We start from the raw sequence: 13,990 nt of genomic DNA, 5'->3' as shown, positions 1-13,990 counted from the left end.
GACCCGGGAGAAGCTCCTGGCTCCTGGATTCGGATCAGCTCAGCTGGAGCGGCTGCCTTTGGGGAGTGAACCAGTGGATGGAAGACCTCTCTTTCTGTCTCTCCCTCTCTCTGTAACTCTGCCTATCAAGTAAATAAATAAATCTTAAAAAAAAAAAAAAGAAAAGGAAAGGAAAGGAAAAGAAAAGAAAGGCTCAGGTATCTCAGCTGGCACTGAGCCAAGGAAAACAAGTTGTCTCTTTTTAGGTTGTATGTCACCGGTGAACAAATTCAGAAAATAAAGGGCATCTCACTCCTCCAGCTCCCTTCAGCTCCAATTCCTTCTCCCAGCTCTGCTTAAGCATGTAGCTAAGGACCCAGTTGGAGTGCGACAAATGTCAATAATAGAAGTTACTTGTCAGTGGGCTGAAATCAGACAAACCCATGACCAAGGGCCCACAGGTTCTGAAAGCTGGGAAAAAAAAAAAAAAAAAAAAAAAAACAAACAAACAAATAACTCAGAGATCGCCTGGAACAACCCAGGGAAACTGGGGTCCCTAGAGGTAGCCACCTGCCAGTCACACACAGCAGTAAGTGACGATGCAGAGCCAGACCCAGATCCACTCCTTTGCTCCACATTATTTCCTGAAACATATCTTCCTGTACAGCATCGGCCACAAACAGTTACAAAACAGTTTATTTCCATGGTGGCCATGTTTCTCATGGGTGAATAAGTTCAGGATCGGGAAGAAAGGAAAAGGTGTTGGACCAAGTCATCTGTATTGAAGGAAGTCACTGTGCTAGTGAGAACAAATGCGAGATTCTCCCTTTTTGAAAAGATTTATTTATTTAAAAGGCGGGATGGGGGGAAGGGGGGAGAGAGAGAGAGAGAGAGAACACTTACATCTATTGGTTCACTCCCCAACCAGGCCTAATGCAGGAGCTCAGAACTCCACCTGGGTCTCCCAAGGGGTGGCAGGGACCCAAGTACTTGGGCCATAATCCTTTGCTTTCCCAGGCCCATGAGCAGGAAGCTAGATCAGAAGTAGAGGAGCTAGTACTCTTACACAGGATGCAAGTGACCCAAGCGGTGGCTTAACCTGCTTGGCCACAATGGCAGCTTCTCAGTGTGGGTTCTTAATTCCTTCAGTGGATGTGCCCCTGCATCCTCACATTCAGCGGAAGAAAGGATCCTAGAAGAGGTGTTGACCTGTGTTCCAAGCATCCAACAATATGGAGGATTCAGAGAAGATTTAAAACAAGTGATATCTGATCAAGAACTGGGAAATAATGCCAACTAGGAAAGACCATAGAAGCAGGACCGTGGAATTCCACCACATAAACCGCATTCAACCTTTCCTGTGTCCAAGCACTGTTCTAGGCACATTCTTTACTTTGAGACAAACAAACAAGCAGGAAAAAGATCTTACAAGGACTGCACATGCCAAGCTATACATCAGGATCTCAACAAGGACTCACCGGCCACTCCGATGGGCCATACCTGTGCCAAGTGAGAGGCCAGGGCTGTTCCCTGTACACAAGGAGCTGACGTTCTAGTCAAAGAAAAGAGCTACTGAAGCAAAAGCAATGACTATAAATGGCAATCCTCTGTATGTATTTGCATCAAAGACAATGCTGTAACAAAGTGCTACATCGTGTGAGGGAAAAGCCATTGGAGAATGAGTGCAGACCCAGTGATGCTTTGGGGAGCTGCACAGAAGGGGGAGGGAGTGGAACACTTCCTGAAAGCTTCTCCATGCCAGCCATTTACCCGACAGTGCTGCAGGATAGGGAACACAGTATTGTTTCTGTCTTACAGAACAGAAAATGCAGCCTCAGAGAAACTTAGCAGTGCTCAAGATTACTCAGGAAGTAGGGGAAAGGTCTGTCTGGTGCCAAAAGCCAGGCAATTTCTCCCCGCAGCTGTAGAGGAAATTCTCATCAAATCCGCGGGCACCCAAGAAGAGGGCCCAGGGCTTTCCAGGTGGGAGCACACAGACATGCAGGTGGAACAAGGAGAACGTGCTCCAGCCCCAGCAGGAGAGAGTGTATTTGGCCGTGATACTGAAGGTGGCTCATTCAGCATTGCCTGAGATTTCCAAGAGACACAATCCCCTTCTCCACAAATCTGTTAAAAGTGGCATCTTGAAAATTCCTTCTTTGTTTCTTCTCTCTTGAGGCAAGGGGGCAAATGAAGAGACCTTTCAATGTCTGCTCTACTCAATGAATCTCTGACTCTACGAGTTTCCTTCCCAAGACACTGTGGTCCAGATGTTTTAAGCACTGTTTCCCTCCCAGCCTACATGATAACACGGGCAAATAATTTCTGTCAACATCTAATTGCACCAGCAATGAGTCCCCCGTGCATCATTGGAGGGCATAAATGGGTAATTGGAGCCCTGGTTAGTGGGATGAGGTCACACTCTCCTGCTGGTTAAGATGCAGACACTGCAGACAGAAGCTGTTCCTTTTAAGACTTATATTCCAGATAGCAGCTGAAAAGGGCAAGAACATTGTTCCAAGAAGCAGAAAGCAAAAGAAACAAAGATTTCCTTGCTTTGGTCCATGGGTCTACTCCCATTGTATCTCAAGTTGTAATCCCAAAGACAAGGTCAAGGTCATAACTATGTCTCTTCTTGGGTTTAAGGCAGAGAGGCTCCTCTGGAATCCCAGGCTTAAGAACTCTTGTGCTGGGCTTGGGTCAATGGCCTCCAAGGACGTAAGAAGAGGAAGAGGAAGAACCCAGTACCAGCCATGCCTAACTTCTTTTTCCCCCACTGAAGTCAAGGAATAAAGGCAACAGTGAGGTGAGAATCCCAAGAAGAGGATTTCATCCTTCAGCAAAAAACAAGACCTTCTCCCTGGAGATCTTGGGATGCCATTTGCCCTCCAAATCCAGAGGGAAATCCTTGAAAGCAAGAAGACTAAGTCTCATTTATCAGTCTAATTATCAGCAAGGTGTAGTTTGTAGTGCATACCTGGAGCACCTTCCTTTCCTGTCTAACAAGGTATGTACCTTTGGTCCACATCCACCTACCCATCACAAAAGGAGTAAAAAAGACTCGCTTGTCCTTGATTTTGAGAGATGTTTTTAGTCAGATCTAAAACATGCTACTGGGGGGGGCCGGCACCATGGCTCACTTGGTTAATCCTCCACCTGTGGCGCTGGCATCCCATATGGGTGCTGGGTTCTAGTCCCGGTTGCTCCTCTTCCAGTCCAGCTCTCTGCTGTGGCCTGGGAGGGCAGTGGAGGATGGCCCGGGTGCTTGGGCTACTGTACCCACACGGGAGACCAGGAGGAAGCACCTGGCTCCTGGCTTCAGATTGGCATAGTTCCAGCTATAGCAGCCATTTGGGGAGTGAACCAACGGAAGGAAGATCTTTCTCTCTCTCTCCCTCTCTCTCTCTCGCGCGAGCGCACTCTAACTCTATATGTTCAATAAATAAAAAAATAAAATGAAATAAAATATGGTACTGGGTGGTGTATTGGCAACAACCATAAGATAGAAAATCAAGAAGCTTTCTAACAAATATGCCTCTAACTTGGATGCTGTCAAACAAGGCAGTCTGAAATAGAAGTATTCCTTTGTGTAACTAAAGGGACAAACCCTTGATAATCCAGACACTGATGTTCAGACTTAGTTATTATTAATTGGAAACACTTAAGAAATTAAGACTTTTCCCTGACTTTTACAAAGTTAGTTTCACATGCAGACAGCCAAATACTCAAGGTAGAATGAACAAGACTCAGGGCAAATAACCTGTGGTTATGCGTGTTAGAATTCAGATTTTGGCTACCATTTGGCTGCTCTGTTTTATGCTATATGCTTGTCACTTTTAAAATAATGATAGTATCTATCAGATGTTTATGTTGGCTATGAAGATTGATTGTGATCCACATCATGTTTGTCAAGTAGTGAGTGTTAAATAAATACTGTTTCAGCTCTAATATAATGCACAATATGACGGGCCTTCAGAATGTTCTTGGAAACTGCATATTATGAGAAAGCTATGTATGGATTTCAAAATTTTTTGTACCAAAATAAATGAGAGTTCCAGTTTCACAAACTTTCTGAAGTCCCTTCATATATCCATTTATACATACATATCCATTAATATATAGATGGATAGATACAGCATGCAATGAATTATGCATCTATTCCATAGATCAGAGTTAAATAATAGATGAGAGGGTACTTTGGAAAGTGTTATGATTATTGCAGCTATAATTATTACTCCCTCCGTCGTTGCCTCCTTTGAGCAAAGCCTCCAGATTGGCACACTCACATCTCCCTTTCCCTTTCCACCTGACAACCCATGGCAACTTCTCCCAGGAGTTTGCACTGTCCTCACCTTTGTCCTGCTCTCAGGATCTGGAGGACACATTCTGATTTGCAGAGGAATTCATACACTAATCATAAGTTCAGTGAACATACACTAAGAACAAACTGCATGCAAGGACAATGCGACACAAGTTGGGCCCTGATGCCCCTCGTGGTTGGAGAGAGAGCTCTGTGCACGGATAACTAGAGTGCACTGCAGTGAGTGCTCAAGTGTGCTGTGTGCAAGAGCTAGCGTGCCGCCAGGTTCCCTTCTACTTGCGGAGGTAGTAGAAAGCTGTGGTGGTGGCGGACAGTAACAAAACGAGAAGGCCTAACTCCCTTCAAAAACAAAAGTTCCCCGAAGCACCATTCTTAAAAGTCAAGAAAGAGTCGGCGAGGTTCACCCTACTTCCAGAGACAGCCATGGGGAGCTTTTGTTGTGGCAAAAAGGGACTGTGCTACTCCACGGGAGAACCCCTATCAGAAGCACTAGGTTCAAAAACAGCATCTCCAAGGCCAGACCCAACCCAACCCCAGCTTTGAAGTGCACAGAGAGGAGAGAGAAGGGATGGGGTCCATCACTTCGGTGTCATATCCGGTGAGGTTCAAGTGTGGATTCTTATCTAACACGGAGACTCAGTTCTCAGAGGACAGTCCAAAGTCCACCAGCTCTGGACAGATGCCTCTCTTTGTTAGAGAGAAGGCCTGACACGACTCAGAAGACTCGAGGTAGAATCTCCACCCTGTCCTTTATTCAATGTGCACTCTAAGGCGAGTCCCTGAGCCTCAGCTTCATCTGTAAGATGGTGGGAATAAAGCAGTCCCTGCAAACGTGTTCTGTGGACATCACATCTCTTAGTGACTCTTACACGTTCTGGGCTGGAGGTGAGATGTGATGAAAGAGGCAGAGTGGCAGAGGGCCCTGGGGTTCACAAAGTCTGTGACCCCCTTCCCAGAGCTGCCCCGCCGGCCACCCTCCTCCCAAGAATCCCGCAGCTTGCTCAGACAGGCAGTCTTGCCCCAGAGCCTGTGCTCTAGCTGGCCAGCTCAGCCCTTCTGGGCTCCCAGTGTTGAATTTGTAAAGGAGGAATTCGGAGACTATCAGAAAGGAAGTCAAATTGTTTTCGGAAAACAATAGCAAAGTAACTACAAGTCATTAGCTTCCTCCCTGGGGCCTGAAGTCAAACTCCTCTGGGTAACTGAAAGGCCGGGCAGCACTGTTTACTTAAAGACCTCTGGATAAGACCCATAAATTTATTCCTGTGCATGACTTTCTGCCGTGAGAGGAGGTGAGGCGTGCAAGTGGAAGAATGCCTAAGAGCAGAAGAGAGACGCCGGTTTCTGTAATTCAGAGCTAGATGCCTGATGCCGGCCTGCCTCCTCTGGTTTCGCTTGCCTATGTACAGGTGTACTTCATAAAGCTCATGAGAAAGTTGCATTTTTTAAATAGTAAGTTTATTTTGGTGCAAAACAAATTTGAAATCCATGCACAGTTTTTTCATAATGTATATTTCCCACCATCTTTTTGAAGACCCCTTGTACGTGTGGATTTCAAATATTTTTGCACCAAAATAAACTTAATCTTTTCATTCTACTTTCCACACATTTTGTGAAATGCTCATGCGCCGGCAGATACCTGCTCTCTGAAAAGGTTCTCAGTGAGTTTCTTTCTAGAGCCCCAAACCAAGAAATTGCTGTTTCCTGCCCCGCCCGCTAAGGCCTCCTGCTCTCTAGCTCTTCTTAAACGTCTTTGACCAAATCCTGAGCACCTGTTGAGCTGCATGGCTTGGAGTGTATGCCAGAGGATCTTTTTTTTTTTTTTTTTTTTTTTTTTTTTTTTTTTTTTTTTGACAGGCAGAGTGGACAGTGAGAGAGAGAGACAGAGAGAAAGGTCTTCCTTTGCCGTTGGTTCACCCTCCAATGGCCGCCGCGGCCGGCGCGCTGCGGCCGGCGCACTGCGCTGATCCGATGGCAGGAGCCAGGAGCCAGGTGCTTTTCCTGGTCTCCCATGGGGTGCAGGGCCCAAGCACCTGGGCCATCCTCCACTGCACTCCCGGGCCACAGCAGAGGGCTGGCCTGGAAGAGGGGCAACCGGGACAGAATCCGGCGCCCCAACCGGGACTAGAACCCGGTGTGCCGGCGCCGCAAGGCGGAGGATTAGCCTAGTGAGCCGCGGCGCCGGCCCAGAGGATCTTAATATTATGAGCGCAGACCCCTAGACGATTCACGGTAAGTCTCATAGGGTGTAGAAACCCCTGCATTTCACTGCGAAGCGTTGTGGGAGAGGACCACCGTAGCCTGGTTCACCAAGCAATCTTGACCCAGAGAAGGGCGAAGATCGTTGCTCCAGGTCCAGGGGCTCAAAAAAGGCTATTTTGCACCATCCTCCCAGGAGACTGAAATGGCCATCAAACCTAGGTGACAAATCTAACAGAGACCAGCGTGTTCTACCCCTTCCGTGGCCCAGAAGCCTCTTATCAAGCAGGTCGAAATCTGTACCCCCCCACCCTCACCCAGGCAAGGTGAGCTTCTCACTTCAGAGTCTTTGCCTGTCGCAAAGGAAATACCATCTCAGTTAGGCTGTGGATTCCTCGCTTTTACACCATTTCCAAACTCAGCTGGCCAAGACCATCACCCCCCCTTGCCATCACACATAGTCTAGCCAAGCGCCTTCTCCAGATTATCAGGAAACTGCCCCGAATGCTAGGGGAGCTTCAGGACTAAAAGACCTGGCCTTGACCTCACCCTGACCTCAGTGAAGTTGTAAAGGTGTGGGGTAAATAAGTGCACACCCCTAAAACCAAGAATTCTTTCTGAAACCCTCTCTCAATAGCTGGGAAAAGAAATGAGTGTTATTAGCCCATGCTTTTTTGTTATTCTTTTTTTTTTTTTTTTTTTTTTGACAGGCAGAGTTAGACAGTGAGAGAGAGAGAGACAGAGAGACAGAGAGAAAGGTCTTCCTTTCGCTGGTTCACCCCCAAATGGTCGCCACAGCCGGTGTGCTGCACCGATCCAAAGCCAGGAGCCAGGTGCTTCTCCTGATCTCCCATGCGGGTGCAGGGCCCTAGGACTTGGGCCATCCTCCACTGCACTCCCTGGCCACAGCAGAGAGCTGGCCTGGAAGAGGGGCAACCGGGACAGAATCTGGCGCCCTGACCGGTACTAGAACCTGGGGTGCTGGTGCCGCAGGAGGAGGATTAGCCTATTGAGCCACACTGGTGCTTTTTTGTTGTTCTAACAGAACGCCTGAGGCAGGATCCTTATAAAGAAAAGAGGTTTGTGTTGGTTCATGTTTCTAGGGGCCTCATCTGGTGATGGTCCTCCTGCTGGCAGAATCCAAGGTAGCACACAGCAAGAGACAGGGAGCATGTGTGTGGATCTGTGTCTCCCTACATATGCTTATGAAGAGGATTCACCCATAGGGACCCTCCCTACGGATCCTATCTGATGCCAGTCATTTCCCAAATGCCTTCCCTCCAAACACCGCAGTCAGATTCTGTTTCTACCCTCTCCGCACTTCACAGTGGGGATGAAACCTCAACAATGAAGCCTTGGGGGCCCTCAAACTACAAGGGCACTTTAGAAAGCTTATGAAAAATAAATTGCAAGTTTGGTGCAAAAAAATTTTTTTTGAAATCCATGCAGAAGAGTCTTCAAAAGGTTCATACAGATGCATATTATGGAAAAACTATGCATGGATCTCATAATTTTTGCACCAAAATAAGTGCATCTTTTAATTACATTTTCCCATGAAATACCCTGGCATATGCAAACTACTGCAGTGAGGTGCCAGGAGGAAAGCTGCGGGAGACGACGAGTCACTAGCACAACTGCCCCATCCCTGGACAACTGCAGCCAGCTCAACCATTAAGAGAAGGAATACTCATTCAATAATTAGGTGCCAATCTGAGATCCTTCCAGTCTCGCAAATCCTTTGCGTCCTGGGTTAACAAAGGAAACATAAGCCAAAGGATCTGTTCACAGGTTTGTAATCTACAAAATAAAAGAATTTTTTTTTAAATTTTACTTTATTTGAGATACAGAGAGAGAGGGAGAGACAGAGACAGAGAGGTATCTTCTATTCTCTGGTTTGCTCTCCAGAGGGCTGCAATGACCAGAGGTGAGCCAGTCTGAAGCCAGGAGCTTCTTCTAGTTCTCTCATGTGGGTAGCAGGGGCCCAAACATCTGGCCCATCTCTGCTGCCTTTCCCAGTCCATTAGCAGAGAGCTGGGCTGGAAGTGGAGCAGCCAGGACATGAACCGGCGCCCGTGTGGAACACTGGCATCACAAGTGGCGGCCTTATCTGCTGCCCCACAGCACCGGCTGCACTAATAGAGATTTTAAAAGTAATTAGCAAATAAATCTGGGGCAAGTAGGTCTCCACACTGAAAATAGTTTCCTCCTAAAAGCTCTGCTGTAAAGCAGTGGCACAGAATTAGGAGCACATTTTCCCATAAAAATAGTGTTATAAAAGGTGGTTAGTGGTGCAGGTTGGCTCCTGAAAGCTTATGTAAGGCATAATGTTGCTTAACTACAGTACTGAGGGTATCCGAGACTCTAACAACCAGTGAAAGTGGTCTCCAGGCGGGAGAGAATGATGACGGGAGACTCCAAGAACACATGTCCCTCTTCAGAGTTCAGATTCCAGAGCTTCTGCGCCTTGTGCCTCTGCCTGCCTCTCTCTCTCTCTTCATGAGATACTTACTGAGCTACATGCTTACTGGTCACCTCATTTTCAGAATGCAAAAACTGACACCTCAGCAATGTCCTTGTCATAATCCAATCTCTGAAGCCAAGCACAATCAGAAAGCTCCGTTTTTTCAAACCCTTAGTCTATCATTGGAAAAGTGTAGGTGATACAAAACAGTCTAAATGGGAGCTAAAAATTACCTAAGAGCACTGCTTAAATATTGATAGTCTTATTCTTACAAAGTAGGATTGTATTATAAACACTTTTTGTAATCTGATTGTTTTCCCTCTAGTAATATGTCAGGGACATTTTGTATCTCAACAGGTATACATCTTACTCATGTTTTTAATGATCATCAGGGGTGCAGTCAGGGGAAACAGCACTCAAAGGCAACATAATGTGCTTGTGCCTTTTCACTCTGCAAGGATGCTACCACCGCACTGGCATCTCTAGGCTGACACCAGGGCTGTGTCACCTCCGCCTCTGCTAAGTCCTTGGCTTACATAGTTTCCTACTCCATGGATTTACCAAAACTCATTGAATGCCCTACTATTAAGAATTTCATTTTGGGCTAATATGAATATCACCATGTTGAAGGTAAGTGGTGCCTTTTCAATTTCTAAGACAAAGCCATTTGGTGCTGACTGCATTTCTCTCTGTCCCAGATAAGTTACTCTATAGGATTCTGATCACTCCTTTCAAGGCCATGCAACCAGCTCGTGGGAAAAAGCAGAATTTCTGAACAAAACAATTCAAAACAAAACAAAATACCAGCCTCCCCCATTCAACCAACCCCTTCCCCACCACACACACACCAGGGAAACGGAAGTGTGTCGGGTGAGCAGAGAAACACTGGGGGAGATAAGACTGACCTTGACAGACCCTGAGAAAACCCTTCAGAGATCTGAGGGGAAGATACCTATGGGTAAGCAGAGGTCAAAGTTTAAATCCTGAGCAGCGAGAGCAAGCCTTGCCAGGGTCACCCCCACCACTGAGCCTGCCGTCCCCAGAACAGCTGTCACTGTGCCACATTCCTCCAGGCCTGCCCAGGTTTCTGCGAGCTTCCACTCCGCCTGGGCCAAAACACAAGTAAGGGACAAAGACTGATGTTGCAGTGAACGGTCAAGGAAAAACGCACTAACCAGAGACCTGAGTCAGGTCCGAATGCTGCGCGACCTTGAGAACTCACTCACATTCCTTGGCCCTCTGTCTTCATGTTCGTAAGAGGAAGGAGTTGCATTAAGTTATGTTGACTGTTCCTTCTAGTTCTAAAATTTACTGTGATTCTCTATGATTCTAAGGAATTGGTCATTGTCATACCGAGCTAAAGGGTGGGAGAAGTTGAGGTTGTCTTAGGCACCCAACTATACTTGGCCTTGTAGCTCCCCCCCCCTTTTAACATCTGTAGTTCTGCGGGAAGTACAGAAGATGTTCTTAGATCAATTTTATTCCAGATGCTGGCACTAGATTGAAAACTCAAGGCTGCTTCAGATAAGGAGAATAGAAACGAGCAGATAAGTAGAGGTGTTTCAACTAAGATGCTCTGAGCTGTCAGTAATAGAAAACCCAAGTCAGCCACACAGACCACAGCACTACAGGAATTCGTAGCGTGTGCTAAACCACACAAATGGTCCACTTAGAGCTGACACTGTTATTTCGGCATTCGTTTTTTCATCCATCCATTTTAAAAGTCCACTGCATTTGCCCTAGAGGATAAGATGCCAACTGAGGAGAGGGTGGGGAGGCACCATGGCGTAGCTGGTAAAGCCGCCACCTACTATACTGGTTCGAGTCCTGGCCACTTTACTTCCAATTCAGCTCCCTGCTAATGGCTTGGTAAAAGCAGTAGAAGATGGCCCAAGTACTTGGGCCCCTGCTACTCATATAGGAGACCTGGATGAAGCTCCTGACTCCTGGCTTCAGCCTGGCCCAGCCCTGGCCATTACAGCCATTTGGGGAGTGAATCAGCAGATAGACGGTCTCTCTCTCTCCGCTCCACCATATGACTCTGGCTTTCAAATAAATAAATAATTTTTAAAGAAAAGATGCCAAATGGGGCAACCGCATCCAATACTGGAGTGCCTGGGTTGGATCCCCACATTTGGCTCCTGATTCCAGCTTCCCACTAATGCATACTCTGAGCGGCAGCAGTGATGGCTCACGTGATTGGGTTTTTGCTACCTGGATTGAGTTCCCAGCTCCTAGCTTTGGCCTGCCCCAACTCTAGCTGTTGTGGATTGAGCCAGTGGGTAAAAGGTCATCCTTTCTCTTAAATAAATAAATGAATCAAAAATCTACTGACATTGGTGTTGCGCTGGAAACTAGATATGCTAATGGCTCAGACATGATATCTGCATTCGAGATCCAAATCTAGGGGTGTCATAAGCATTGGATGCTTGCAGACTCCTGTAAGAACCAGCTGAAAGCCCCATGGAAATAGAACTAGTCAGAATAAACATGCTGCTTTGGTGGGACTGACGTTGTGGTGTGAAGGTAACATTGCCACCTGCAATGCCAACGTCCATATCGGCATCAATTCATGTCCCAGCTGCTCCACTTCCAATCAAGCTCCCTGCCAATGGCCTGGAAAAAGCAGCAGAAGATGGCCCTGGGGCTTGAGCTCTTGCTACCCACTCACCTGGGAGACCCAAACGAAGCTCCTGGCTCCTGGTTTTAGGCTGGCCCAGGGCTGGCCATTGTAGCCATCTGGGGAGTGAACCAACAGATGGCAAATCAATCTTTCTGCCTCCCCCTCTCTTTCTGTAACTCTGACTTTCAAAATAAATAAACAAATAAATATTTTGCAAAAAAAAAAAAATCCTGCTGGTTTGGATCACCAAGTCTGTGAAGACATTGTGCTAGTCAGGAAGTCTAGCTGAGAAATTCATGCTGGCAGGGACTTTAAAAAGGGCTCAAGCTGAAGCTCTGATCTTGGGGGAACATAGAATGGAAGCCAGAAAATAGATACAGCTGTGTCTATTCATGAATGCTCCCAATTCCCTCCAGGTCTGGTTTACTGACAGTGGATCTACAATAGCCTAATCTGATGGTTGATGATCAGGTGGACCTGCATAAAAAGGGACCATGACAGGTGACTCAACACAGATAAAAACAATAATACCTAACACTCCCAGAGTACCAAGCAGCCACCTCAGTGCTTGACGTGTGTTAGCTCCTGTAATCCTCACAAAACTGAGGGAGGAATTAGTATCCCCATTTTATATAGGAAGAAACTAAGAACAGGAACTTGGTCCAAGGCACACAGCTGGTTAGTAGCAGAGCTGGGATTTGAATCCCAGCAGCCTGGTTTCAGGGTCTGTGCACTTAACCGCAAAATAAATTGCAATGCAATGGTGAGAAGTGCTTTGGTAGAACTTAGATCAGAAAGCTGTGGGAGCTGAGAAAGGGGCAAGCAGGGAAGTGCCAGGGAAGGCGCCACAGAGGATGTGACACTTGTGATACATGTTTTGAAGACAGAGAACTGGCAGTGGGGGAAGGATGGCCCGGGCACCGGGAGGCAGCAGGAGCACAGGCACAAGGAGGAAAGGAAATGCGGTGTTGGTGACCAGGGTGCACTTCTACACAGCTGCACCAAAAGGTACATGGAGCTGGGGCTTGTCTTGGAGAGAAGCCAGAGTTTGAGTCCATGTTGTGAAACGATATGCAAGCTACATTCCTTTTTTTCTGTAGGCAACAAGGAACTAAGAGAGGGAATGAGTTAGGACCCTCTGCCAATCTTCAGAGACCCCTGGGGGAGATTTCTGAGTGTGCCTTCTCAGTGTAAAGATGGCTTCTCCTTTGGGCACCTGCTCCCCGCCTTTAGTCTCTCCAGCAACGCCACAGAGCTCAGGGTTGGCGATTTCACTCCTGCAGACTTGGAAGATCCCAGAGCATATCAAAGACTAGGTGGGCAGGATAGCCCAGCAACATTCCACCTCAGACTCCTGGACCCCTCTTTCATCTGGGAGCCCTCAATCCCAGGAAATCCAAACAAAGACCAGCAAAGGGTCTATTTTCCTTAAAATTTCTGGAGGGAGCTCAAAGAAAAAACCCCATGGTGGAAGCTTCTTGGATTTCACAGGTGTGAGGATGAGAGACGACTGAACTTGACTCTCCCTGAGATACGGCTCTTCCAAGTGCAGCCTACCCAAACATTAAGCTGTGGCTCTACATCCAAAAGCTCTCCTGCTTACGAGCAGAAAGTCTATCGGCCACCTGCTTCGTGGTGTCTGTGGTGACCACTGAGAAGGGGGCCCCTGGAGGCCCTGCAGCCTGAAAGCAATGCAGTCACAGGAATAATCCAACAGCTGCCCCGAAGCCTGCAGGACAAGGCATATCACACGGACTCTGAATTCATTGCCAATGCCAGCCACGTCACTTGGTGCTTGTGAGTCACTGGGCAAGTTCGATAACCTCTCCAAGCCTTAATGTCCTCATTTGTAAAAAGGGTGCCCTTCCTGTAAAACGGCTGTTCTGCCTGTGACAACGCCGTCACTGTGTTATAATTAACTAATGTGTTCCAAACTGCACAGTGCCATGCAAGTGATCTTGCTGTTAATTAGGCTCTTGCTCTCCACACGGTGGGGAAGTCTCCTCCTAGGAATGGAAATTATTCGGGCTTCCCCGTGGTGTGTCAACAGCCATACCACAGTGGCGGGGCAGGACAGGCCAAGTGCGGAGAGGTGTCTGGTGACAGGTGCAGGTCTGGGGAGGGCTGTGTATCTTCCCATTCATCCCCCACCCTCAGGCTGGAGAGTGGGCCAGTGAGGCTTGGTGCTCCGGGGGCCATATGTTGCGGGCACAGATCCTTTACAGGGTGGGTGGGGCACGAAGCCTTATAAAGTGTCTCCTTGTGTTCTACTTTGGGTAAACCGATGAGGCTGGAAAGTCGAAGACTGAGGTTGGGGTCTTCCTGATGGGCAACTAAGAGGGGTTCGGCCTGACCATCTGCAGATGGCACCAGCACTCAGGGCTACTGGGCTTCGAGCAAAGAGGGACAT

This window comes from Oryctolagus cuniculus, chromosome 7 (assembly GCF_051225735.1).
Source record: "Oryctolagus cuniculus isolate XC-2025 breed Fujian yellow rabbit chromosome 7, ASM5122573v1, whole genome shotgun sequence".
In the NCBI taxonomy this organism is placed as follows: Eukaryota; Metazoa; Chordata; class Mammalia; order Lagomorpha; family Leporidae; genus Oryctolagus; species Oryctolagus cuniculus.
This window is presented reverse-complemented; position numbering follows the sequence as displayed.